At 39.6% G+C, this 26,479-nt stretch overlaps 1 protein-coding gene across 5 annotated transcripts in view; it reads right to left on the bottom strand.

The window, feature by feature from the left end:
- The window catches only part of MACIR (macrophage immunometabolism regulator), a 790,687-nt gene that overhangs the window by 633,349 nt on the left and 130,859 nt on the right, over window positions 1-26,479 (bottom strand). For all 5 annotated transcript variants that reach the window (XR_014838456.1, XR_014838457.1, XR_014838459.1 and 2 more), the window contains one exon: window positions 2,232-2,352. The gene's annotated coding sequence lies outside the window, so the exon portion shown is untranslated. The remainder of the gene's footprint in view (window positions 1-2,231; window positions 2,353-26,479) is intronic.

Raw genomic sequence — 26,479 nt, 5'->3', positions numbered from 1 at the left:
CTGAGCAACAGAAGAGTTAGCTCTCCATGGAGTCAACCCTAACCAAAGGGAAAGAGAGATAAGAGCCAATCAGATGAATTTCCATCCGTTTGGTATCTGGGAGTAGCGTTACTCATCACAGCCCAGTGCAGACAAATACACATACTGAACTGACTTCCATCATGTAGTGTATGACCTGGCACTGCTTTGCAGCTTTTCTTGACTCACTTCCCTCTTCTCCTACCTTCACCCACCTGGGCTTATACCTCCCAAATAAAGCATTAAAACATTAACCCCTGAGTCAACCTGTTTTTAGAGGATCTAGGCTAAGACAGCTTATTATATCTAAATACAGAGATATGTACATGAAGAAGTGGCTGTCTCTGAGGAGGAGAATTACAGTACAGGGAGGGTGAGGCAAAATTTTATTAACATATTTTACATAGTTTTGATATTACTGATTTTTAAAACTATCTTCATTTACTGTTTTCATAAATAAAAATTAATTTAGAAAGAAAATGTATGATGACTACCATTACATATGTTTAAAGTTGCTCATATACCTTTTATACATTTTCCCCATAGACCAGAGGAACAAGCTAACAATTATTTTAGTAGCAGCATAATAATGTTTTGGCTTAAACCTCTGCAGTCATACACATTTTATAGATTTTTCTAAAAAAACCCTCTTATGAAAAGTGAAGGAAGATGTCACCTTAAGATCAATACCTCCTTGTATCCTGCTTCAAGTGCTATATTCTTGAAATGGCAGCTGTGCTTTATGGCAGAGTAGCAATAAGTCAATCTATAGACTCATCTTAATGAATTATAGAGGAAAGAGAAGCAGCTAAAAAAAGAAATCATTTTATTTTTACATTGACTGTCTTTTGAAAAATGGAATAGAGGTTGAATTAATGATTTAATTAAACCACTTAATGTTTTATTAAAGTCAATATGGCCTAGTGTTCTGGTGCAACTGTCAGCTTGTCAATAAAACCTCCTATTTGTTCTTGCCAATGAATTCATATTTTTTATTAGATGTGCCTATATTACAGAACTTGTAATTGTTTTCAGGAAGTCATGTATACTCTTATAAAACCTTTCCATCAGGGAATCACAAAATTCTACTGAAAAAAAAAAATCAGGTCAGGTTCTCAAGGCATGATTTATTCAGCTGGGTTTACTACTCACCATGAGCAGCTCCATTTCTGCTCTATTCAGCAGAATATCTGTTCAGTTTTTACAGCAAAGGAGGGACTCAAGGTCACCGGAGCAAAACCCACCTGAGGCCGATGTACTCAGCAGGAAGCACTAAAGCACCAAAGATGATTTTCTCCCTAGAACCTGTCAGTTCTCCTCTTTCTTTGGAGTTGTCTTTACTCATTCCAAACTCCCCCATTCCTGCATCTAACATAAATTACTGAAAGTCAATGGCCAGTTAAGGAAAGAGAAAAATGGGTAGCAAGAGGCCTCCAAGATAATTTACAAATGCGAACCAGTCTATTCCATTTGAAGCACTGAGATTAGATGGGAACAATCTTGGCAAAGAGGAAGAGGGTGGAAATGCAAATACAAAGAATAAAATGTGATGCAACATGTATGCATTCCCGGCCACCCTGACTTTCCCTTTAGGTGGCTTCATTTACATACCTTCACTCACAAGACCTAGGACAGTGTGAGACTATAGATCAATAATCAGACAGAGGCCATGTCCTCATGCCCACACCAGTCCTATTAGTATTTTTGCTTTGCTCTATGTATTGCTAGAGGGGCACTTTCCAGACAAAAGCTGCCTTTTAACTAGAAGGGAGTATTTGTCCCTACAATGCTAACCTCTATGTACACAGATCAAAGCCTCTGTGGGCGGGTCATGTTCCCACACTCTCTTAGGACAAGTGTCTTCTCAGGCCCCTCATTTAACAGAAACACAGACACACAGAAGAACTGTTTTCCTAACAATGGTCACAAATGCTTCATGTCTACCCAATGTCACAGATTCATTTTCTCCACACTTTAGCTAATGGATTTTTACGACACTTGTGGCTCAAATTAAAAATTTTTAAATTCTCATGTTTCACATTATTTGTTTCTCAAGATACTGACCAACCAGCATAAATGACTCTAAAATATAATTGTCTTGCTTTGTTTTATATATATGCTTTGGACTTTCCCACAATACTCTCTTTGTTTATATCCTTTCCCCCTTCATCTTCTCCTCCACCATTTGTCCTTTATGTGTTCTTTTTCCTTACCTGCAATCCTCTGCCCCAAGTGTTTCCATCTTCTTATTCTTGCCCTTATTATGGAATATGAAATAGGAATTGGATTCTTTTTCTCATTCTTTTCTTCTCCTGGGTTGTTTCTAAGAAATACCTGGTAGGGAAATAGGAGATCAGGGTTAATACTGGCATTTTAATACACTGAACATGATATAGATGCAAACATCCTCAGTAAATGCTATTTTTTTCTCTAAAAACACAGAAGTTGCACATATATTCCTACCATCCATTCCCAAAATTATTTGTTTTCAATACTGAATTAATTTCTCCATTATTTTTTCTGTGTAGGTAATTTTAAATAAAACTGCACAAGCAATTTATGCTTCATTCTTTTAGGGAAAGAAAGGATGGAGGGGAGGAGGGTGGGACTAAAGTTCTCTCACAACTATCACACTCATTTCTCCTCCTTATTCTTTGCCTCACAGTTAACTGTCTTATACCAGACAATCAGCAAAATATACATATTTAAAATTTTTTCATACTTATATATGCATCCAGAAATATCTCACTGTACATATGTTCTGCCACTTGCTTTTTCACTCAACATTAAGTTTTTGATCTCTATCCCTAATGATTTATATAGACATAGGGCACTATCATTTATATCTCTGTCAAAAGTCCCCTCACTATTTGCTAAGTATATGGGGACAGCTCAGCCCCTATTCACATTAAATCTCCTCAAAAATACATTCACCATAACTGATAAGTAGAGGTTACTTTGGCAAATTCATAGAAGGACAACTTTATGGTAACATTCAGGTTTAAAACCAAATAAAAACTTTCCTTTTGAAAGTTTAAATAATTTTATGCTGGAAAAAAGCATTTCTCCATCTGGCTAAATTAAGGCACTACTAAAGTTCAGTCTAAGAATACTCCTTAGCTTTGAATTTGTTGCCTTTTCTTGTGGTTGGAAATCAGATACATTTTTTTCCCCAAAGTTCTTGCCAATGCATACTTTATTCTAAAAGAGTTAAATAAATGTCAATAGGCAAGCCATTTCCCTTAATAATATTTCCTTTACTCAGATGATTTATTTTGGTTGATGTTTTGCATATAGAGATGCTCTCACTCTTGGCACATTTCCAGAAAACATGCAAATAAGGCTCATATTCTTCTAAATCATTTTGCTCCACTGATGTTCAGTGTGTAGCATTCCTTCTCCCCAGTGCCCTGAAGCCTTCCTGTCTCTTTATTTCGATGCTCTCAGAAAAGGCAAGAAACTTTTAAGTTCTTCCTTTTCATCCCTAGGCCTCATCTTACTAGCAATTGCTTTAGCAACTGTTTTCGGAGAGTATTTATCTGGTTTTTCACTTATTTTGCTTTTTTAAACTCTCCTTCTGGACCCCAGTGGTCCTTACCCTTTAGAATTTTGATGGAAGTGCCCAGGAAAGGCACACGGATGCACAGCGATTCCAACCTTGTACATATGCGCATCAGAAGGATAGGGGCTCTATAGATAATCATAATTTTCCTATCTGCTGCTGATTTGTTTGTTTTGTTTGTTTTTGTCTTTTTAGGGCCTCATCCATGGAAGTCCCCAGGCTAAGAGTCGAATCAGAGATACAGCTGCTGGCCTACACCACAGCCACAGCAATGCAGGATCTGAGCCCGTGTTTGCAACCTACACCACAGCTCATGGCAATGCTGGATGCTTAACCCACTGAGCAAGGCCAGGGATCAAACCCACAACCTCATGGTTCCTAGTCGGATTTGTTAACCACTGTGCCAAGATGGGAACTCCTGTAGGTATTAATCTTATTGCTTACCCTACAGAGTTTCCAGAATGAGTGTTTTTAGTATCAAAAATGAAAAAAAGATGTATGCTATCAAATCCTGCTTCACATAATCCTACCTCTGTGTCAGAGAGAGTAAGTTATGCTAAGTCTTTGATAGTCCAGATTGTATAGCTTCATACTGGGGTGAGAAAACTGAACTCAACCTGCTCGACACCAAACTCATCATTTTTCAAACACAATGTCTCATGTAACTCACTACCCTCTCCTATTCCTCATAAATCTGCCAGCAAATCTGATCACATAGTCTTAAACACTTTAATTGAAGTGGACATCTTGTTCTTTTGTCTTTGCCCTCATCTAGATGCATATGGTTTTATTTTCTATTAGATTAGCATCCTCCTTCACTGTCTTCCTAATCCTATCCATTCTCTACCTGACTACTGAGAAGTCTTCTAAGAACGCTACTTCTTTCATGTCAGGACCCCTTCCTGAAATCTCTGCTCCCCAGCAGTGGTAGGTAGTATGTCTCCCAAAGTTGTCCACATCAGATATCCATGACATGTTATATTATATGACAAAAAAGAATATGCATACATAATTAAGGCTACTGGTTTTAAAATAAGGAGATTATTATGGATTATCTTGGCAGGTCTAATCTAATCACATGAGCCCTTAAAAAAAGAACTTTCTGGAGTTCCCGTCATGGCGCAGTGGTTAACGAATCCGACTAGGAACCATGAGGTTGCGGGTTCGGTCCCTGCCCTTGCTCAGTGGGTTAACGATCCGTCGTTGCCGTGAGCTGTGGTGTAGGTTGCAGACGCGGCTCGGATCCTGCGTTGCTGTGGCTCTGGCGTAGGCCGGTGGCTACAGCTCTGATTCGACCCCTAGCCCGGGAACCTCCATGTGCCGCGGGAGCGGCCCAAGAAATAGCAACAACAACAACAACAACAAAAGACAAAAAAGACAAAAGATAAAAAAAAAAAAAAAAAAAAGAACTTTCTTAGGCTAGAAGCAGAAGAACTGCAGCAGAAGAGAAGTCAGATTCAAAATGTGAAAACTCAACACATCACTGCTAGTTCAAAAAAGAAGATAAAGATATCAAGGAATGCAGGTAGCCTGAAGGAGCTAAGAGAGGATAGCCATCAGGGATGTATCCTCAGCACTATGACCACAAGAAGCTGAATTCTGCCAATAATCTGAATGAGCTTGGGAAGAGAGTCTTCCCCAAGGTATCTGGCTAACAGCCTAGCTCAACCAACTCCTTGATTTCAGCTCTGGGACACCCAGAACAGAGAAACCAGGTTTCTAACCTATAGAACCATAAGATTAAAAAAAAAATCGTGCTATTTTAAGCTACTAACTGTGTGGTCATTTGTTATGGCAGCAAGAAAACCTACTGCACCAGAGTCAATCCAAATTCTCCTTCTACTTTTCAAGACTTATCAAAGTCTAGGCTTACTTAACTAAACCCAACTAATTTCCCTCTACTCATACACATTGACTTTTTATTTCTACCAGGCCAGGCTTGGCTTTGTACACAGAGCTTTTATTTTTTGGAGAAGAAAAAAAAATCAGTAGAGAAATGACTGAATAGTATAAACTCAGGGAGTGTGTGGTGGATGCAGAGCTGTGCTGTCTAGATCCCCCTCACGGAAGGACTTTGAATCCAGCTGTGGAAGTACAGTCAGCAGGCAGCCCCGGGTGTCAACTCTTTGAGGAACCACTTGAACTTTCTCAAGATCATACTCTTCCCAAGAAAGTTTGCATTTGCTGGCTGATGGGGAAGAGGGGACACAGGCTGTGCCATGTGAGCTTAACTTGGGACATTCTGAATGCTCTTCCTGAAGCTCTATCAGGCCCACTTTGCAGTCTGACTTCTTCCTGTGCCCAATCCTGATCCCCACTTTCTTCGCAGGTTAATTCCTAATAAACAACTTGAACCCCAAATTCCATCTCAGTTTCTGCTTCTGTGACAGAATGCTAAGTACTAATAAGAAAATAAGGCAGTCGAAAGAGACAGTATCTGGGTAACAACCCAGAGGGACAGATTAGCATAAAAATCATGCTACAAAGACTCAGAAAAGTCATACAGAAAATACTTTTTTTAAAAATTATAGCTAAGTATTAAGAGATATTCCAAAATGCAAGAAACAAAGGTGAAACTGAAAATCAAAATAGTCAAAGTGTAAGCTAACATGGAATGGTGTATGGAAAGTAACTGGACCTGGAAACAGGACTTAACAGCCAGGAGCTTTTTTTTAAAAAAAAAATTAAGTATAGTTGATTTACTATTGTGTTAGTTTCAGGTATACAGAATAGTGATTTGGGTTTGTTCTTTTTTTTTTTTTTAATATTATATCCCATTACAAGTTACTACAAGATAATGGGTATAATTCCCTGTGCTATACAGTAAATTCTTGCTGCTTATCTACTTTACATGGAATATAAAAAATAATACAAATGAATTGACATACAAAAGAGAAACAGACTCACAGACATAGAAAATAAACTTACAGTTATTGAAGTAGGAGGGTGGTAGTGGGGTGGGACAAATTAGAAGTAGAGGATTAACGGAAAGAAACTACTACATGGAAGCTCTGGTCTGAATTCACATAGAGGCAGAAAAACTTAGGCCCGTGGCAAAGAGAAATTGGAGCTGAGTTCTTGCATAAACATTGGACACTAAATTAGCTGCATCTTGACTAGAAGAAAGACTGGAAAAATTAAACTCATCTGCCAGTTAAAACTACAGGGAAGCTTGTACTACCATGGCTCAGCCATGAGTAGAAAAAAGAAACATCTCATAAGAAACCAAATGCCCAAGACTGTAATACCCATGTGTTTGGAACTCCATTTGGGGGGGAATAAGAATTTCCAGGCTGATAATTAAGGTAAGTATAACATAGGCCCAAAACATCTCTGGATAATCAGGCAGCGGAAAATCAGTCTTCCCTGAATTCCTTCAGAAAAGAACAAAATCAGCACAGTTTGAGTTCATGAATTACGACATATCAGAGAACTAACCAGGATGAGTGAGAGGCAGGCAGAATAGATTATAAAATAAGCATAGTTCAAATAATGTAAGAGATAAAAAGGTACAGAACCTATGAGGAAAGAGTAAGACACTCAAAACAAAAAGAAAACTAGACAGATTGAAAAAAAAAAAAAAAAACCCAGAACCTGTAAGAGTGAAAATTTGTATCGACTGAAAGTAAAAATTCAATAATTCAATAGGTAGGTTAAACATCAGACCAAACAGAACTGAAGAGAAAATTAACAAAGTAGAAAATGGATCTTGGAACATTTGTGCAAAATTGTAGAGGTCATAGAGGAGTGCCACTCAGATGTCCCTTTAAGATATTCTGTTGGGAGCTCTTGTCATGGCTCAGTGGTTAACGAATCCGACTAGGAACCATGAGGTTGCGGGTTCAATCCCTGCCCTTGCTCAGTGGGTTAAGGATCCAGCATTGCCGTGAGCTGTTGTGTAGGTCACATATGCGGCTCAGATCCCACGTTGCTGTGGTTCTGGCGTAGGCCAGCAGCTACAGCTCTGATTAGACCCCTAGCCTGGGAACCTCCATATGCCACGGGAGCAGCTCAAGAAAAGGCAAAGACAAAAACAAAAAACAAAAAAACTCCAGATATTCTGTTGAAGAGAGCATAGTTGACCAATAGCCCCAGCTACTGAACTTTTGGCTTCACCGCTTTGTTCACTTTGAGGCCTAGTCTCAGGGATACTAGAACCAGGTGTTCCTCTTCAACATGAAATTCTTCTAATGGGTAACCTTTACTCAGAAACTCCCCACTGCCCTCACCAAAACCACTCCAGATCTACACTGAAGTCTAAGGCTGTACTTACTACATTCTCCTTTCTATCTCTCCTTTCACAGTCATCAGCCATGCATGATGGTCTTCAGTCTTTCCTGACCTCTTCCTGTTCCTTCCCTCTCTACCTTTAATGTATTTCAATAAATTTCTTGTGTATCTAATCCTGCCTTGACATCTGTTTCTTAGAGAAGCCAAACTTAATCAAAAATAGAATTAAAAGGAGTTCCTATTGTGGCTCAGTGGGTTAAGAACCTGACTAGTATCCATGATTGTGGGTTCAATCCCCGGCCTTGTTCAGTGAGTTAAAGGATCCTCCACTGCTGCAAGCTTTAGTGTAGGTCACAGATGTGGCTCTGATCTGGCACTGCTGTGGCTGTGGTATGGGCCAGCAGCTATGGCTCCAATTCAATCCCTGGCCAGGGAACTTCCACATGCTGTGGGTGTAGCCCTTAAAAAAAAAAAAGAAAAAGAAAAAGAAAAAAAAGAAAGTAGTAACTTTGTATCAGAACTAGTGGGATATAGTTTAGCTTCTGTCATACTTGAGAGTAATTTGCAACCTTAAACTCATGTATCAGAGAAAAACTGAAAAATAATGAGTTAAGCATTCAACTCAAAAATTCAGTGTAAAATATAAAAAATAAATCCAAATAAACCAAAAGTAAATAATAGAGAAAAGATAGTAAATGGGTACAATGGAAGTAAGGGTTAGTTTAGATAAGATGGTAAGAAATGGTTTCTCTAAAAAGATGACTTTTGGAGGGAAATATGCAAAAGGAAAATTTAAGATATTAATAACATATTTTCTGAAAATAACAAAGTGCACATTTTGCTTTCTGATCCGCCATGAAAAAAGATAGAAAACTGGCTTGCCAGTCTGCAGTTTGTAGCAGGTGTATATATGAGTGGAAAAATCATACATATCTTGCCTCATGAATACTCCCTCAGGAGTAAAGCTGCAAGTGCTATGAGAATAGATCCCCTGAGGAGAGGATGATGACAGAGTATGTGAAGGGAATCCAAACACCTGAAAATTGGAAAGTCTCCCAGTTCCATCATCCAGTTGCCCCAGTGAAAGTCATCATTTTCACCTTGTATCCCAGCTACACAACACTGCACCTCTATGGAAAGAAGTTCACCCTTTTCTCTTACCAGTAAGTGAGACTCTGCTTGTAATACCACAGAACTACAGTGCCACTTGGAGGCTTGTGCTCCCAATCCTAAGGTACCTTTTGCTTATTCCTGTTTCCTTTTAAAATGGTCACCTTGCTGTACATCAGAAAACTGACAAGAACACTGTAAACCAGCTATAATGGTAAAAATAAAAATCCTTTAAAATAAAAAAATAACCTCCCTCCAAATAAATAAATAAATAAATATCCTGTTGATCATGCCATCCAGATTAAGTTGATTACTCATGTACTCCTAGCAGATGATTCCTTCATCACAGTCATGTCACTGTCACCAATGCAGGTCATCCATCACCACTGAGACTTTCACCCCCCACTGTTCTGTAACTCCACTACTTGGATCCAACTTTTCACATCTGCCAGACTTCAGAAAGGCTGATGATTTTCTTGCTTATTTATTTGTTTCCTTTATGTCTCCCCCCAACATCATGAGAATGTAATCTCCATGAGACAGGGACCTTCTGTATTGTTCACTACCACATACTAGCTTCCAGCAGTACCTAGCACATTGTGGGGACTTAATATTTTTTTATCCAAAGACGAATTAAGTAATGAATGAAAGTATATATTTCTCTCTCTCTCCAAGGAATATATATATATGTATATATATACACATACACATACACACACACACACACATATATATATACACATACACACACACACACATATATATACACATACACACACACACATATATATATCCATCCCCAGGGAATCGTCTCCCCATATGAAGGTGAGAGGGGAAAACATTAGTACTAACCTCCGTTCTTTAGTAAAATGCTGCCATTTTATAGTTTGTAAGCAACTGTAGAGATAATGTTGTGCAGTCCCCTCAGGTCAGTCTTTCTCTGCCACATGAGAATTATGCTCCTGCTATGCTGGCCCAATGCCCAGATTCAAAGCACTGTATTACATCGATTTTAGATGGGGCAATATGCCAGCCAAGGACCATTTGGGAAGAATTTCCCACAGTAGGCAAAAAGTGACACCTCAGCTGCAAGCTTTACTTTTCTCAGCAGCAAGTGATGCTAAACAGGCTCCATTTGAGACTGTGATGTGGGAGAGCACACCTGGACATTCGGGAACATGATATCAACAGCCAAAACTGCTTCCTGTTTAAACTCCAACCCTGGCAAACATTGGAAATCCACTCGCAGAGCAAAAACCTATTGAACCTTGTTAATCGTGAACAGTTTGCAGCCCATAATTAATCTCTGCCTCCTTGAAGGGTTTTCTCTTTGGCGTTTCCTTATTTTAAAGTTGCCTAAAAGTTCAACAATTGGCAACACTCACGTCACAGTAACATTATTTTTTCATTTTCAGCGAAAGTGTGTGAAGAGCCAAAAATAAAATGGCAACTGGGAAAAGACAGCCATAAAATGGAAATATTATCTTAATCAACCAACAACTTCCCTGCCAAATATTCATACTGTAGCAGAGAACTATCCTAACACTTAACAAATAATTTCATAGAAATTACTAAAGATTAAATTTTAATGGGTAAATTATTAGAATTGCAACCAATTCAGCTAATTTTCACTGAGTATCATAGGCCAATCATAGTAAGGTAGAATTGGCTAAATTTCTAGGCTTTCCAAAACCACCTTAAATTTTGTTTTCTTCTGTTCTCAAGAATCTTCTCTGATCCTTCCAAGATTAAGTTGTGCTCCTGATATTTGTCTCATGGAATCTTTTACTAACTCCTGCTAATTTTTATGAACACTTGTTCAACAAAATATAAGCTCCTTAAAAATGAGGACCTTGTCTTGCTTTCCCATTGTGTTTCTAGGGTTTAGCACATGACCTCAGATAGAATGGGTGCCAAAAAATGCATTTGGTTGAATATAGGGATGGACAAATGGACTGATGAGTGAACCAGAGTGAGCATTATCACAGACTCCTTAAGTACCCCGTATCACAGTGCCCTCTCATTCCAGGGCAACTGCAGCAGACAATATGTGAAAGCTCAGGCTAAATCATTTCACAGCATTCTGCTTCAAACATAATCTGCATGTCTTTCCACTTTCTGCTCAGGACCCTCTCTGACCTCACTGGTACCCATTAAGCCCATGCCCAGGCATAGTCTGCTCCATAAGCACAGAAGAGTTAACACTGCCAGGGAAATCCTCACCAGTGAGGGGCAAGAGCCAGTGGGTAGATGTCCTGACCGCCTACCCTTAAGGCGGACAAGTCTTAGAAGCATTCTATACATGTCTTATCAAGTCTCAGCCAACTTAAGCCCCTACTGCCTATAGCAATGCCCTCAATACTACTTCTTTATGCTTATTTCACTGCACCTCCTTATTTCATTCCACTTACTCCTTCACACCTGCTCCCTGGAATCATCTCCCAAACAAAATGCCTGCATCCAAGTCCTGTCTCAGGTTTTACTTTCATGGAAACACAAGGAAATGTGTCATAATGACTCTAATGTGAGACGTTCAACCTGATAAAGATGTTCAAAGACCTAAATTACCCAAGACAGGACAGCCTCAGAAAACATATGTGAGAAAATATCCCATCACATATGGCCCACCATAACAAAACGAAAGACAAAGCAATGAACACAGTCCCTAGTAAGAGCAAATGCTTGGTAAATTGTTCCTTCTTCCTTTTGTGGTTACTTCCCTTTGTTTGTGCATTACTTCTTCTTGTGCAGGCTATGCAGGCCCCCCCCCCCAAAAGACATCAGTCTCTAAGGTACTTCTACCACCATCAGCCAGACATTAGCATCTAAGCTGCTCTGGTTTTCCATATGCATCTGCAGGTTCCTGTTATTAATAAACCTATATGGGGTTATACCTATTGCCACTTAAAATGAAAAATACAATTTTTTAAAAATTATCAGCTATTTCACTTTAGAATGTCTCTGTGGAATAATTAAACTCTAGGCTCTAAGCTTTTGTGAAGGCTGATATAAAATGGCTACAAGAAATCACCTTTATAGAAAATGCAATAAACCCAATACTCATTGAGATTCAAACTCTCAAGAAATTGAATTTTTTTTTTTTTTTGGTCTTTTTTCTATTTCTTTGGGCCGCTCCCGTGGCATATGGAGGTTCCCAGTCTAGGGGTTTAATTGGAGCTGTAGCCGCCAGCCTACACCACAGCCACAGCAACACGGAATACGAGTCGCGTCTGCAACCTACACCACAGCTCACGGCAACGCCGGATTGTTAACCCACTGAGCAAGGGCAGGGATCGAACCCACAACCTCATGGTTCCTAGTCGGATTCGTTAACCACTGCACCACGACGGGAACTCCAAGAAATTGAATTTTGAACTGAAATGCACAGAGGTCAAGCAAGTCATAGATGAATCATTTGTATGGCCATGCAGACCAAAAGAGACTGACCCTGTATTCCCTCTGCCAACATTCTCTGAGGTGCCCTGGTTTCTCCACATCCCAATACCTTAAGTGTACATCCTCTCCAGTGTCATGTATCATCTCTCCAGAATTCATTTTTTAATGTCTCCCTTTTACTGGCTTAAGCTACTGAGTCAGCATTCATTTTCCTATAAATAAAAATTGCTAACTGACAAAACCTCATTATTAGAAATTACGTTTTCACTCCAGTAAAAGTGTGGGGAACTTCCCAGAGCAGCACCCCTGGCCACTCTCTACCCCCACTAGATTGTCCTCCTAAAGTAACTCACCTTACTGGTGAGTCTAGAACAGACTAAGGCCATCCAGTTCGGACCTTCTTTGCCCCACTTTCCTTCAGCCAGACAATCTAAAGTAAGCCCTATTTAAAAGAGAACCGTGTTTGCCCCACTCTACCACTCACCATTTCTTAATCCCTCTAATTTAGCATCAGTAAGCACATTTGGCTATCATACAAGTATGGCACTCCTGTCCACCTGGTATCTGCAAACAAATATGACTCTTTGATCTTCGTTTATATGATCTCTCTGTTTCTGACTGTCTGTCTGATTCTCTTGGTTTTGATGTGGGTGGGAAAGAGCAACAATTTTTATTACACCTCATCAAGCCCAAACAGAAAGCAGTGGCCATTTTTAACATCTAAAAGGATATTGGAAATGAGTGGAAAAGTTTAGAAATGAATAACGATGGATTGGGAAGTATACTTAATATGTTCATATAATGATCCTAAAGTCAGTGGTTAGGGATCTGGGCAGGAAAAATATGACAAGTGGAGGATAGGAGCTCCCGCTGTGACACAGTGGAAATAAATATGACTAGTATCCATGAGAATGCGAGTTTGAACCCTGGCCTCACTCAGCGGATCCAGTATTGCCATGAGCTGTGGTGTAGGTCAAAGATGTGGCTCGGATCCTATGTTGCTGTGGCTGTGGTGTAGGCCGGCAGCTATATCTCCAATTAGACCCCTATCCTGGGAACCTCCATATGCCACAAGGGCAACCCTAAAATAAATAAATAAATATATATTTATTAAAGGACAGCTGATTTACAACTCACTGAGCGAGGCCAGAGATCAAACCCACATTCTCATCGTACTTAGGTTCTTAACCCACTGAGCCACAACAGGAACTCCCAAGTAAAAATTTTTTGAAGTGGTAGTGACCAACAAAAATGGTAAAGTTGATGTTTAGTGTAAAAAAATACAAATTGTACTCTAGGGCTCTATTTAGATCTTCTAGAATGTTAACTGATTAATATTATTGGTTGACTAAGTGAACGAAATCAGTAACAATATTACAAGTACTGAAGTATAGCCTGTGCTGTCAATCATTCTTGCCTATACAAAGCTTAGCTGCTTATTACATAAATATAGATGTAACTCCCAGGAGAGGTGCATATAGAAAAGTCTTATAAATGTGAATTTGCTAAATAAGTGTAGATATAGTAACTTCTCCTGTGAGATATCTTGGGGTTTCAGTCATTGTGGGTGGCTGACCAGATGAAGAGGTTTTGGAGACAAAGTGACCTCAAGACAAATCACACAGTCCACCTAAATGCAAGATCAAACCTTATTTCCTGCCCCCTTTGAAATGTTGACAGTATCTTTCATTAAAAACAACAACAGCAACAATAATATTACTGTCTCTTCAACACAGAGTTAGAGAACTCTTGGATTACTCAAACATCCAAACTTAAAGTGAGCAAACATCACAGATACTGCAAACATACTGCAACTCAGGGGAAAAAAAAAAATCACAGTACGTGCGTAACTCTGATATCACATTTGCAGTTTCTCAACCACTTTTTCAAACACCTTGCTTCTGCAAAAAGAAAAATCATCCCAGCTCTAGGAATTAGTGGTGACTGAAGTTGGCAATATTTGAATTCCTCACATGCCTAATCTTCACACTAGATTTTAAACAAATTCAACTTAAAACAGAAACCCTAAATATATCTTGACAGAATTTATCCAAGTGGTGACTAAAATGAATTGCAGCCCCTCCTCCAACTCTTATCAATACACTAAAGCTACCAGTAATCACATTGGTTAAGTAATAAAATTGGGCTTGCTATACAAATGTAGCTTTAAGAGGAGCCTTGTATTTTCATCAGCTTCAAAGTCATCCCCAGTAAGTATGCAGTTTGGGTAAAAACAAGGGGCTTGCTCTGCAATCCTAATGTCAAAAGGAAATCTATCTCTTCCTTCTAAACAGATTGCTATTCTAAACCTGCTCAAAAAGACACTCTGGGCCCACTACTTATCATCGTGTTTTCTAAATTTTATAAGTGAGCTGCAAAGTACAATACTTAGCCAAAGATATGTTTATGGTATTACTTTTAGTACTTTATTTTCTATTATCATTAGAAAAAATTATCCAAGAAATTATTTGACCCTTTACAGAACACAAGTTTTAATTAAAATATGTAAAGAAATCTGTTGTCAAAATTAACAATTTAATATCATTGGATTTGATGAGAGATGCATATTTTTTACAATTTCAGTGCTGGTTTCCCCACTCCAGCAAGAAAAAAATAAACAGAGATTTTCATCTGTGTTGGGTGCTCTGCTAACCCAACACCCTAGGAAGACTAAACTTTCCATCTTCCCATTTACAAATGAGAAGCCTTGGGTCAGAGTTGTTCAATAGCTTGCTCAAGATCACAGTGGCAAAGGCAGAACATAGATGAGAGGGTGCAAATCTCTTGCTAATACTTGCTGCTAATGATAAAGAGTTAATTGTATCAAACTGTAGGTCTCTCTCTCACCTCACTGGAAGTCTAGGAAGAGAATGCTAGGATGCAAATCTCTTGCTAATACTTGCTGCTGATGATAGAGTTAATTGTTCAAACTGTAGGTCTCTCTCTCACCTCACTGGAATACTAGGAAGAGAATGCTAGGATGCTGTGTCTAGTGTGTAATGTATGTTGTTAGAAGATGCTCTGAGGGTTCAATAGAAAAGTTCTTTGAATTCATAAGCTAGAAATTATTTAAGCTACTAAAAAATCAGATCATCGCCCAATTGAGGAATAATAAGATCTAGCAGTGAAAACAGACATATAGAATTTGCACCACTATAACCTTTGGCAGAAAATGGTAGAGTATTCAGCTAACAGCAGGGATGGGGAGGGGGTGGTCTGTGTGTGGACAAGAGTAGGAATTCAGAAGCTAGGTCTTGCCAGACAGTTGTTTAGCTCAAGCCTGTTAGTAAGTTTCAAGCAATCATTTAGGAAAGAAAAGTGAAAATCATCTTTAAATTCTTCAGTAATGCACTTGGCACAAATCACAATGCAAAGCTAAAGTGAAATCTGGGTTTGAAAAGTAGAAATAAGCTTAGTTACTTTGATAGTTGTTTCAAGGAACAGCTGCTCCAAGCGTCAAGTTTTCATTAACAAATAAGGACAATGACTACAACCAGTGGTCATCTCTCTTTAAAGTCAAAAGAAGCATGAAGGGCACTAGGAGAAGTACTCATGAGCAAGAGTCAGCTGTCTTCTCGGGCAACGCACCTTCATGGACTCGTGGCAAAGTCAGTGCCAAGAAAGAGCAAAGGAATGGCACCAGAAAAGGGATGTTTATGTCCTGTTTCTGTTTGCTTTGTCAGTCTTCCTACTTGAGGAAAATACATTATCTAGAAAAACCAAAGTACTAAGGTGGCCTGAGGACAAGGTTCAATGAGACAGAGGTTTTCTCTTGGGGCTGGAGGGAATGGGGAGTGGATAAGATGCAAAGTCCTTATTCCTCAAGGCTGAAATCTTAACGAAAGTAACCCCAAACCCAGGCACATACCCACTGGAACCAAGAGCACTGTGATCCTAGGTTTGCTGTAAACAAGCTGCATCTCAGAGGTTAATATTCCTCAGCCTTTTCAGCCTTCCAGTCTCTTTCACCCAGGAGTTAATTTTAGTTCTGTATTAATTATACATTACAATTACACATAGACATGGGCTCACACACACACTGTAATGATTATGCTGCTATTGCAGGATTGCTCAGGAACTTATTCAGGTCACCTCAGTCCCTGTGGGACATGATGTTGTTTACTGTCTAGTACCTCTCACTCCACTTTCCCTGGAGATGGCTGCCCGGAAACAAGCTTCTTCCAAAGTGGAAACTCTTTGCCGAGGCTTTTCAGAGGGAAGAGATAAGAAATCTCTACCGATACTATGTAATGACAAAATGTGTACATGGTGACAAAAATCAAAAACTTCCAATCAGACACCTTAGGCAAGTGTGGCTTGATATGCTTATAGGGCCACACACAGGTGATCTGATACAGAAATGTGGATTTTGACCAAAAAAAAAAAAAAAAAAAAAAAAAAAGGAGTTCCTGTTGTGGCTCAGTGATAACAAACCTAACTAGTATCCATGAGAACACAGGTTCAATCCCTGGCCCTGCTCAGTGGGTTAAGGATCCAATCCAGCATTGCTGTGAGCTGGGGTGTTAGGTCTCAGATGCAGCTTGGATCTTGCATTGCTGTGGCTGTGGTGTAGGCCAGCGGCTGCAGTGCTGATTAGACCCCTGGCCTGAAAACTTCCAAATGCCATGGGTGCAGCCCTAAAAAATACACACACACTAAAAAAATGTGGGTTTGGGGTTTGTATGGAAAATGGACGTTGAAGGCTTTTCCTGTCATTGCTGCACTTCTGGTGATTACAAGATGGGCTGGGGAATAAAAGGCTCAGCAGAAATATCCCTGCATTTCCCCCATGCCCAGCTGCTTGCCCTTGACATCTTGAAACTGGCACTTCAATGAGCTCTTAGCCTCTGAGAGCAATGCATGAAATGTAAGACCAGAAGCATCTATTTATTAAGCTTGGTCACTAAATTAATCTTTCCCCTTGGCCAGCTATGAAGTAGAATTAATAAGGGTGAAGCAGAAGCTGAGCTAGGACATATTTAGCTATGGGCTGTACCTCAAGGCCTCACTCCCTGGCAAAAGAATTAGGACAGCTCCCTCCTGACATCAAAAGGGCATGAAGGGGACCTACAGGCAGAGAATTCAGCCAACTTTTACTCCCCACGCCCTCCCTTATCTGGTACTGAAAGCCTAGCCCTGTGGTTTCTCCAACATTATGTCTGTCCAACAGGATTGCAGCTTTCTCACAAGAATTAGACTTTTTCATTTGTAAATCAGTCACATGTTTATTGTGACCTTCCCATGTCTGAGCAGTGTGCTATGTGCTGAAGATAACAGCTGTGAACAAAGCAAAGTGCCCTCTCTCGGATACCTCACAATGCAGTGGGAGTAACCAGCAGTGACCCAAGCAAACATATGTTTTCTGCGTGTGTTATTACCTTAATGCAGCATGGCATGCCTGAGTAACAACCCCAGATATGGTGGTTAGGAAAAGCTACTCTTACAAAGTGCCATGTCGGCTGAGACCTGCCAGGCCCCAGGATGGAGACCCAAGCATGCCCTCCACAGAACACGGAGGAGGAGATATGTACAGGGGGTTAAATACATCTCTGCTTTGATAAATGTTCTTGCATTTTATCTCCCCAATAACGTACTGTGAAGTATTTATTATTAGGGACATGGCTGTGTAATGGATTCAACAGTTTGGGCACTGACATCCCAGGGAGGCCACATGATATATAAAAAGACAGATACAGGTCCAAATTCCTAGCACCCCAATGAGTACAACACTGAGCATGCTATTTAACTTCTATGAGCCTCAGTTTTCTCTTTGGGAAGCATGGGTTGATGTGGTGATTAAACTATGCCAAAGTTCTCTGGCATAGTTCTTGGCAGACAGTAAGGTGCTCAAGGAGTATTCAGTGTCAATAACTGTGTGTGTGGGAGTTCCCGTCGTGGCGCAGTGGTTAACGAATCCGACTAGGAACCATGAGGTTGCGGGTTCGGTCCCTGCCCTTGCTCAGTGGGTTAACGATCCGGCGTTGCCGTGAGCTGTGGTGTAGGTTGCAGACACGGCTCGGATCCCGCGTTGCTGTGGCTCTGGCGTAGGCCAGTGGCTACAGCTCCGATTTGACCCCTAGCCTGGGAACCTCCATATGCCATGGGTGTGGCCTTAGAAATAGCAAAAAGACACAAACAAACAAACAAACAAACAAAAAAAAACCTTGGGTGTGGTAGTGGTTTCTTAAATATGACACCAAAAAGCATAAGCAACAAAAGAAAAAATAAATAAATAAATAAATAAATAAATAACTGTGTGTGTGCCAGGTGTGACGTTAAGCCCTACACAGACTTTTAAAAATGTAATTCTCCCAATAAAATAGATAGTATGGTTATCACCATTTTAAACATGAGCAAAGAGGAGTTTCCGTCGTGGTGCAGTGGTTAACGAATCCGACTAGGAACCATGAGGTTGCGGGTTCGGTCCCTGCCCTTGCTCAGTGGGTTAACAATCCGGTGTTGCCGTGAGCTGTGGTGTAGGTTGCAGACGCGGCTCGGATCCCGCGTTGCTGTGGCTCTGGCGTAGGCCGGTGGCTACAGCTCCGATTTGACCCCTAGCCTGGGAACCTCCATATGCCGAGGGAGCAGCCCAAGAAATAGCAACAACAACAACAAAAAAAGACCAAAAAAAAAAGACAAAAAATAAAAAATAAATATGAGCAAAGAGAAGTCAAGAGGACCTAAGTAAATTGCTTCATTTATAAAGCTGGTCAGCGAGAGAATTGGTGCTCAACCCTGGTTTGGATCCAGGGCCAAGCAATTACCTCGTGTCCCTAGCACAACAGAGGCATTTTGGGAGTTCTAACTCTAAGCCAAGTCGTGCCTCCCCAGGTGGAATCAGAAACCACCCCTTTAATAGTCCCCTACCATCTCATCATCCTTAGAGAGGATCACCATTTTGACCTTCTCTTTCTGGTTCTTCTAAACTAAAATGGCACAAGACTAAAAGCTCTTTTGCTTCACTCTATTAAGAAAATAAGTTAGGAGTTCCCTTGGCACATAGCAGGTTAAGGATCTGGTATTGTCACTGCAGTGGCTTGGGTGGCTGCTGTGACATGGCTTGGATCTCTGGCCCAGGAACTCCCACCTGATGTGGGCACAGTCAAAAAGAAAAAAAAAAGTAGGCTGGGGTGGGCATAGCTGGAGTGAGATTCCTATTGCTCTATACAGTGAATGGTTATCACACACAAACACACTGTGATGGAATAGGTCCAGGGTTAGAAGCAACCCGTGAGCAGCATACCACACTGCCACTATCTCCAAAGAAAAGCTGTCTCTATAAAGATGATGAACACTTTGACAAATCAACAAAGTAATTCTAATTCCATTACAATTTAACATGAATTAGACAGTTGGCAGCATATAAACAAAAGGGGGGATAAACCAAGAAATAGTTATTATAGTAATAATGACTATGATATTTCTATTATAGGACAGTAGTAAGAATACAAAAATAAAGTATATGAAAAAGTTTTGAAAATTGTAAGATATTTCCTTCATTTGGTCCACAAGAATTTATCAAGTGCATACTATATATTCAATGGAGACATAGCAATAAACAAAAATAAAGACACATACAAGTGAAACAATAGTAACCATAAGTACCTACTATTACAGAAAGTACTCTATTTGGATGAATAGCAATTACACGAATATTCGTCATTTTTGTTTCCTTAGCTTTGAGGGTGACTCTACTTATTTATTTATTTGATAACACCTATGGCATGTGGAAGTTCCTGGGCCAGGGAACAAACCCATGCCTGAGCAGTGACCTGAACTGTTACAGTGACAACACCGGATCCTTAACCTACTGTGCCATAAGGGAACTCTGAGGCTCTTTTTTAAATATGAACATCTTAAAGCATGCCCCCTCAATTAAATATCTGTCAAGTGAACCTTACCCCTCGACCAGTTTCCAAAGCATTCACTTTGATAAGAGAAGGGGTAAATAAAAAGGAACATGTAGTGTGAAGGCAGTAGGAATCTGTGCCAGGTGAGGGTGTAGGGCAGGCAAAGAAAAAGGAGAACAGGAGTTCCCGTCGTGGCTCAGTGGTTAACGAATCCGACGAGGAACCATGAGGGTTGCAGGTTCGGTCCCTGCCCTTGCTCAGTGGGTTAACGATCCGGCGTTGCCGTGAGCTGCGGTGTAGGTTGCAGACGCGGCTCAGATCCCTCGGAGGCTACAGCTCTGATTCGACCCCTAGCCTGGGAAACTCCATATGCTGAGGGAGCAGCCCTAGAAATGGCAAAAAGACAAAAAGACCAAAAAAAAAAAAAAAAAAAAAGAAAAGAAAAAGGAGAACAGTACCTCTCACAAGTTTGCCTACCAAAAACACAGGCAATGTAAACGTAATTTCACTTATTCTAAGTAAACCACCTGCTCCCTCTTTCAAAAATAAAGATCACATAACATATTTCAAAATCAGAAACAATGTGTATAGTCTGAATTACTATTCCCTCCATTAGCATGGATAACCAAGAATTTACTGTGTGTGTTCAATTCCAGCTAGCCCCAAGCAGGTCCTAAAGTATAGCAATTACATGGTTTCCTCCCACTCTTGCCCTGCATAATGGATCCTGAAGGAGAAAGAGTGTTCAAACAGGCTGAAGCATAATTCTTAGTGCGTGGGTAAATCTGAAAAAAAAAAAAAAAAAAAAAAGTGCAGCATTTTAAAATAGGTAGAGGAAGGAGCATTGGGTGTGTCCTTCTTTGAAACATCAAGAATAGTCCCTTTTTGGAGGAAAGAAGATGAGGCCAGAGTGACAAAATAAGATCTGATTGGTTGGTTACTCTCAACTTTCAAAAGATGATTCCGGAAGATTGAGACTAGAGGCCTATCAAAAAAGTAGTTAGCAAAAAGAAGAGAATGATTGAGTGTGAGAGAGAGAATGTATAAGTGAGAGAGAAGGGAGGGGAGAGAGAGAAAGAAACAGGCTCTGGGGATTGTCAGATCTGTGATAAGCAATGGCACCATTATGCTTGCATTTTCAGAAGTGGCCCTCCTCTTATCCTAGTTTCAAAAGAAGCCCCTCTATTCACCTTCTCATTAAAACAGTCTCTCCAGAAAAAATGCTGAGACCACACAAAGCAGGACATTCATCACTAGGGCAACCCATGTGCTCAATGAAAGCTGGCAAGCACAAAAGGGCTTGCTTAAGGCTTTGCAGGGAAGCTGGTTCTCTTTGCCTCAGACCATATTTCAGATTTAACACTGGATTCAGACAGAAAACAAATCCTATTTTTCGTTTTTTGCACTAGGAGTACTTACGAAGAATGAAATCATCCTTTTAATTTAATTTTTTAAAGCAGGCAAGTTTTTGGGTAGCATTAAGCACCAAATTTTTCTTTAGCAAGACACTAACACCAGCTGCATTCCATCCCATTTTATACCACCCCATTTATACCATCTAAATTCAATGCAACTAATTGTCTCCCAGGGTGTCCCAGATACTAAATGTGCAAGGACCATTCAGATATATTTCTCCCTAGCTTTGCCTGTACCTGCCCCCCCCAACTGCCTTTCACCCATATTCCCTGTCAAAGACCACACACACACACACACACACACACACACACACACACACACACACACCCCTCAGGGCCAGCAGAAGCTTACGCAGCTATAGCCCAAATATAATGTGTGAAACGATGCCAGAATTTGGCTACAGCACTATTCACACATATAAGGCAATTTACTGCAAGTCATTTTTGACTTATGAATTCTTTTAAAGGTTTTGAGGTATTATAGCTACAAAAAAAAAAAACCCTCTGTTATGTGAAGACAAGGAGGGCGGAGTATCTTTAAGTAAAACCATGTTAAATAACTCAGTGTGCCTACCTAACCAACCCTACTTATTAATTTCTGGGAATCCTCTCTTTTTTCCTGAAGATAGAATAAAACCACTACATTTGGCAATAATAATAATATTTTATCTTGGTTTTAATTTGCTATTGACAAACTTTTTCTCAATTTCAAAGTAGCATCTCCTGGGAAATCATTTTTAGCATATTAGAATCTTAAGCAGAAGTTCCAGTGAGGACACCTGAGGCAACTTTCTCAGCTACAGGACGGACTTCAGCTGGAGTGTGAAATTTGATTGTGTGTATACGTGTGTTTCATGTATTACAAGAAATGGGATAAACTGATTTAGTACTCCTGTTTCATAAACTATTCTTTAATTTTGTTTACAATCTATGCAAAGCACCTAAAAAAATGCAGCTCAGATACTTCCTCTTTCACATTTACCAACAAAGAGAAGGATCAGGGACATAACTAGACAGTTAATTATCAAAAAAAGTACCAACTTCTGGGTTGGTTACTAGGATTTCAGATTAATAGGACAAAAATTCTGCTCTTGTGGTGTTTATTCTAGGTAAAAATAAAGGAGGACAGAGTATTTACCCACATAAAAAGAAAAGTTAAGGAGTTCCCATCCAGGCCCAGCAGAAATGAATCCGACTAGGGACCATGAGGTTGCAGGTTTGATCTCTGGCCTCGCTCAGTGGGTTAAGGATCCAGCAATGCCATGAGCTGTGGTGTAACAGGTCGAAGATGTGGCTCGGATCTGGCATTGCTGTGGCTCTGGCATAGGCTGGCAGCAACAGCTCAGGTTGGACCCTTAGCCTGGGAACTTTCATATGCTGTGGGTGTGGCCCTAAAAAGTCAGAAAAAAAAAAAGAAAGAAAAAGAAAAGTTAAGCAGCTAAGAATAGGTAATACCTTGTAGCTAACCACCTAAACAAGAGCTGTTTGAGCTCTTCTCAATAATTCAGTAATTTTCAAGATTCTAAAAATGGTCCCGAGATCAAAATATTTGAAATTTGCTATTCTAGCAGACTGAGTAGGAAGTGAGGAAATGGAGACAGAGTAGAAGCAATGCTTTCAGGGAGTGTAGCTATGAGAAAGACAAAGGATTTCTTAGAAGGGAACTTTGGCATCAAAGATTGTGTGTGTGTGTGTGTGTGTGTGTGTGTGTGTGTGTTAGACAGTATTTAAACTTGAACATGTTTATTTATTTCTTTATTTATTTGGCCACGCCTGCAGAATATGAAAGTTCCCAGCCCAGGGTTTAAATCTGGGCCATAGCTGTGACAATGCCAGATCCTTAATCCACTGTGCCATAGTGGGAACTCCCTTGAACATATTTAAATACTAAGGATAAGGGCCCATTAAAGAGGCTGTATAGGTGGGAAATGGGGTAAAGAGAACAAAATCCCTTAGAAGAAATAGAGGATTAATCTTAGATTGGAGGATAGCTTAGTCCTTTTAACAGGAGAAAATTAGAAAATGATTTTTTTTCAGGGCCACACCTGAGGCACATGGAAGTTCCCAGGCTAGGGGTCGAATCAGAGGTGCAGCTGTTGGCCTAAACCACAGCCACAGCAATGCGGGATCCTTAGCCCACTGAGCAAGGCCAGGGATAGAACCTGCATCCTCATGGGTACTAGTCAGGTTCTTAACCCCCTGACCCCCAACAGGAACTTCAGGATTGATTCTAATGTTGAGAAAACTTTAGGGTTTGCGGTAGGAAATTGAGGGAGCTCTCATCTTACGGCTGCTATATAATCCATGAATTTGGAGGTAAGGTTATGTGTTGAAAAGGAGAAAGCTTGGAATCAGGGATCAGAGTAGGAGCCTGGAGAATGTTTGAAAGCATTCCTATGGAGAATGTGAAGGACAGGACTATGGAAACAATGTAGGATTACCAGGAAGTGTTGAAAATATTGTTGACTAAATACTGAAGACCATAAATTTAGGTAGGCTAAATCACTGGATTAATTTTTTAAACATTACTGTGAAATATAATGTATATACAAAAAAGTTCATAAAATATACATTTTGGATTTTTTTTTTTTTTTTTTTTTTTGGTCTTCTCAAGGTCGCACCCACAATATATGGAATTTCCCAGGCTAGGGGTTCTATTGGAGCTGTAGCCACTGGCCTGCACCACAGCCACAGCAATGTGGGATCCAAGCCATGTCGGCAACCTACACCCCAGCTCATAGGCAATACCAGAGCCTTAACCCACTGAGAGAAGCCAAATCCTGAACCCACTGATGGAAACTGCATCCTCATGGATACCAGTCAGGTTCATTACTGCTGAGCCACAATGGGAACTCCAAAATACACATTTTTAATTACACAAATATTTCTAAAGTTAATCAACACCTTTACCCTCCTATCAGATAAAAAGAACTGGTGAATGCCTTTACTGAATTTACTCACCCAACACATCATTATTATCATATATTTAACACTATTTTAAGTCAATAATACATTACCATTTTATATAGCAGATATTCATTTATATTTACTCATATATTTATCATTTTCTTTACTCTCCATTCCTTCTTTCACTTTAGACCTTTCATTTGGGCTTACCTTCCTTTAGAATTTCCTTCGGTGATGGTATACTGATGCGAACACGCCTTATTTTTATCTGAAAATGATCTTATTTCGCCTTTAGTTTTTTAAAGATTTTTCTTAGAGTTTAAAACTCTAACTTAATATGTGTTTTCTTTCAGTAATTTGGGCATATCATTCCACTGGCTTTTGGCTTTCATTGCTAGGACTGATATGTCAATAGTCAACCTAACTGTTGCTTCTTTTAAAGTATCCCAACATTTTTCTCTAGTTGATTTCAATATTTTCTTCTTTCTCTCTCTTCTTCTTTTTTGGTACTATCCAGTTTCATTGTAAAATATTTATGTATGAATTCGTATTTACTCTGCTTAAGATTGTATTAGTTTTTCAATCGGATTGGTGTGTTTCATCAGTTCTGCAAAATTTTCAGCCATAATTTCTTAAGTATTGATTGCCTCTGCCTCTATTTTCTCTCTCCTCAAGCTAAATGTTTTATTTCCCTCTATGATTTTAACCCTTCTTAAAAATATTGCCTCTTTATGATTTATTCTGTATTTATATTTCTCATCTGTATTTCTATTCACTTTCCCATTAGTTCTGGAGATAATTTGCTGTTAAGTCCACACATTGAGTGTAACTGGAATTACATTGGTTTTTCATTTCTAGAAGATAGGCTTGGCCCTTTTTCGAGTCTGGTAGGTCAAATTTTAGAACTTCCTGGGATGGCCAGTTACTTACTCTTCTTTATGGAGAGTAAGCAAAAATGTTTACAATTTTTGACCAGTGAATCCAAATTTTGAGGTCTTTGTAGATCTGTTTCTTTGATCTGTTATTACTAATTTCTCCTCTTCATGATATTGTGTTACATTGTGTGCTTGATTTTATTTTTGACTGTATAGTTTTCATTTTCTCTGAAAAGTACATGTGGGGAAACCTGAAGCTTAGCATCAAATTACCTACTTCCAAATGGGATCTAAATTTACTTCTGCCTGGAAACCAAGGGCACTACCAGTCTAGAACCATCTTAAAACAAATTTTTGACTTGAGGTTTTCTTACACCCCTTCAGAATATGTGAACTTAGTCTGTAAATCTGCACAAAGTTTGGCCTGTGGCCACAGCTTTTCGAGAAGTAGTTTTTCCTTCCTTTTCCAACAGTTTCTTTCTGATTCACCCTGAAAGCCTAGCCCTTTGTGATTATGGCTTAATGTGAGGAAAGTCTCTTATAAGATCTCCACTTACATTAGCCATGAGCCTTAAATTATGATTCCTTAGCCTATAAGATGCCCCAAAAAAGTCCAATTTTTCTAATGCTATAAAAATGCTTCTGGGCCAAGTGGCTTCAGTGTTCAGGTTGCTTCTTTGATTTCAGTTTTTCTTACTTTTGGACTGATAATTTCTTAATGACCTAAAAATGCTGCTGCTTCTTTTTTTTTTTTTTTTTTTTTTTTTTGGTTTTTATGGCCACATCTGTGGTATATGGAAGTTCCTAGGCTAGGGGTCAAATCAGAGCTGCAGCTACCAGCCTGCACCACAGCCACAGCAATGCAGGATCCGAGATGCATCTGTGACCTATACCATAGCTCACAGCAAAGTCGGATTCTTAACCCACTGAGTGAGGCTGGGATCAAACCCTCATCCTCGTGGACACTAGTCGGATTCTTAACCTGCTGAGCCACAAATGGAAATCCTTCAATGTTTTAAAAGATATATTTTTAATATTATATCAGCATTTAAAAATAGTTTCGGAAGGAATTTGTCCAAATAATCAAATCAACCACTACTAAAGTGAACGTCATGA

The sequence above is a fragment of the Sus scrofa genome, chromosome 2 (genome assembly GCF_054392235.1).
Source record: "Sus scrofa isolate SSC_HxYL_T2T_F1_AM1 chromosome 2, Sscrofa_HxYL_maternal_Yorkshire_Landrace_v2.0, whole genome shotgun sequence".
Classification (NCBI taxonomy): Eukaryota; Metazoa; Chordata; class Mammalia; order Artiodactyla; family Suidae; genus Sus; species Sus scrofa.
The sequence above is the reverse complement of the archived record's forward strand: the minus strand, read 5'-3'. Positions and strand labels throughout refer to the sequence as shown.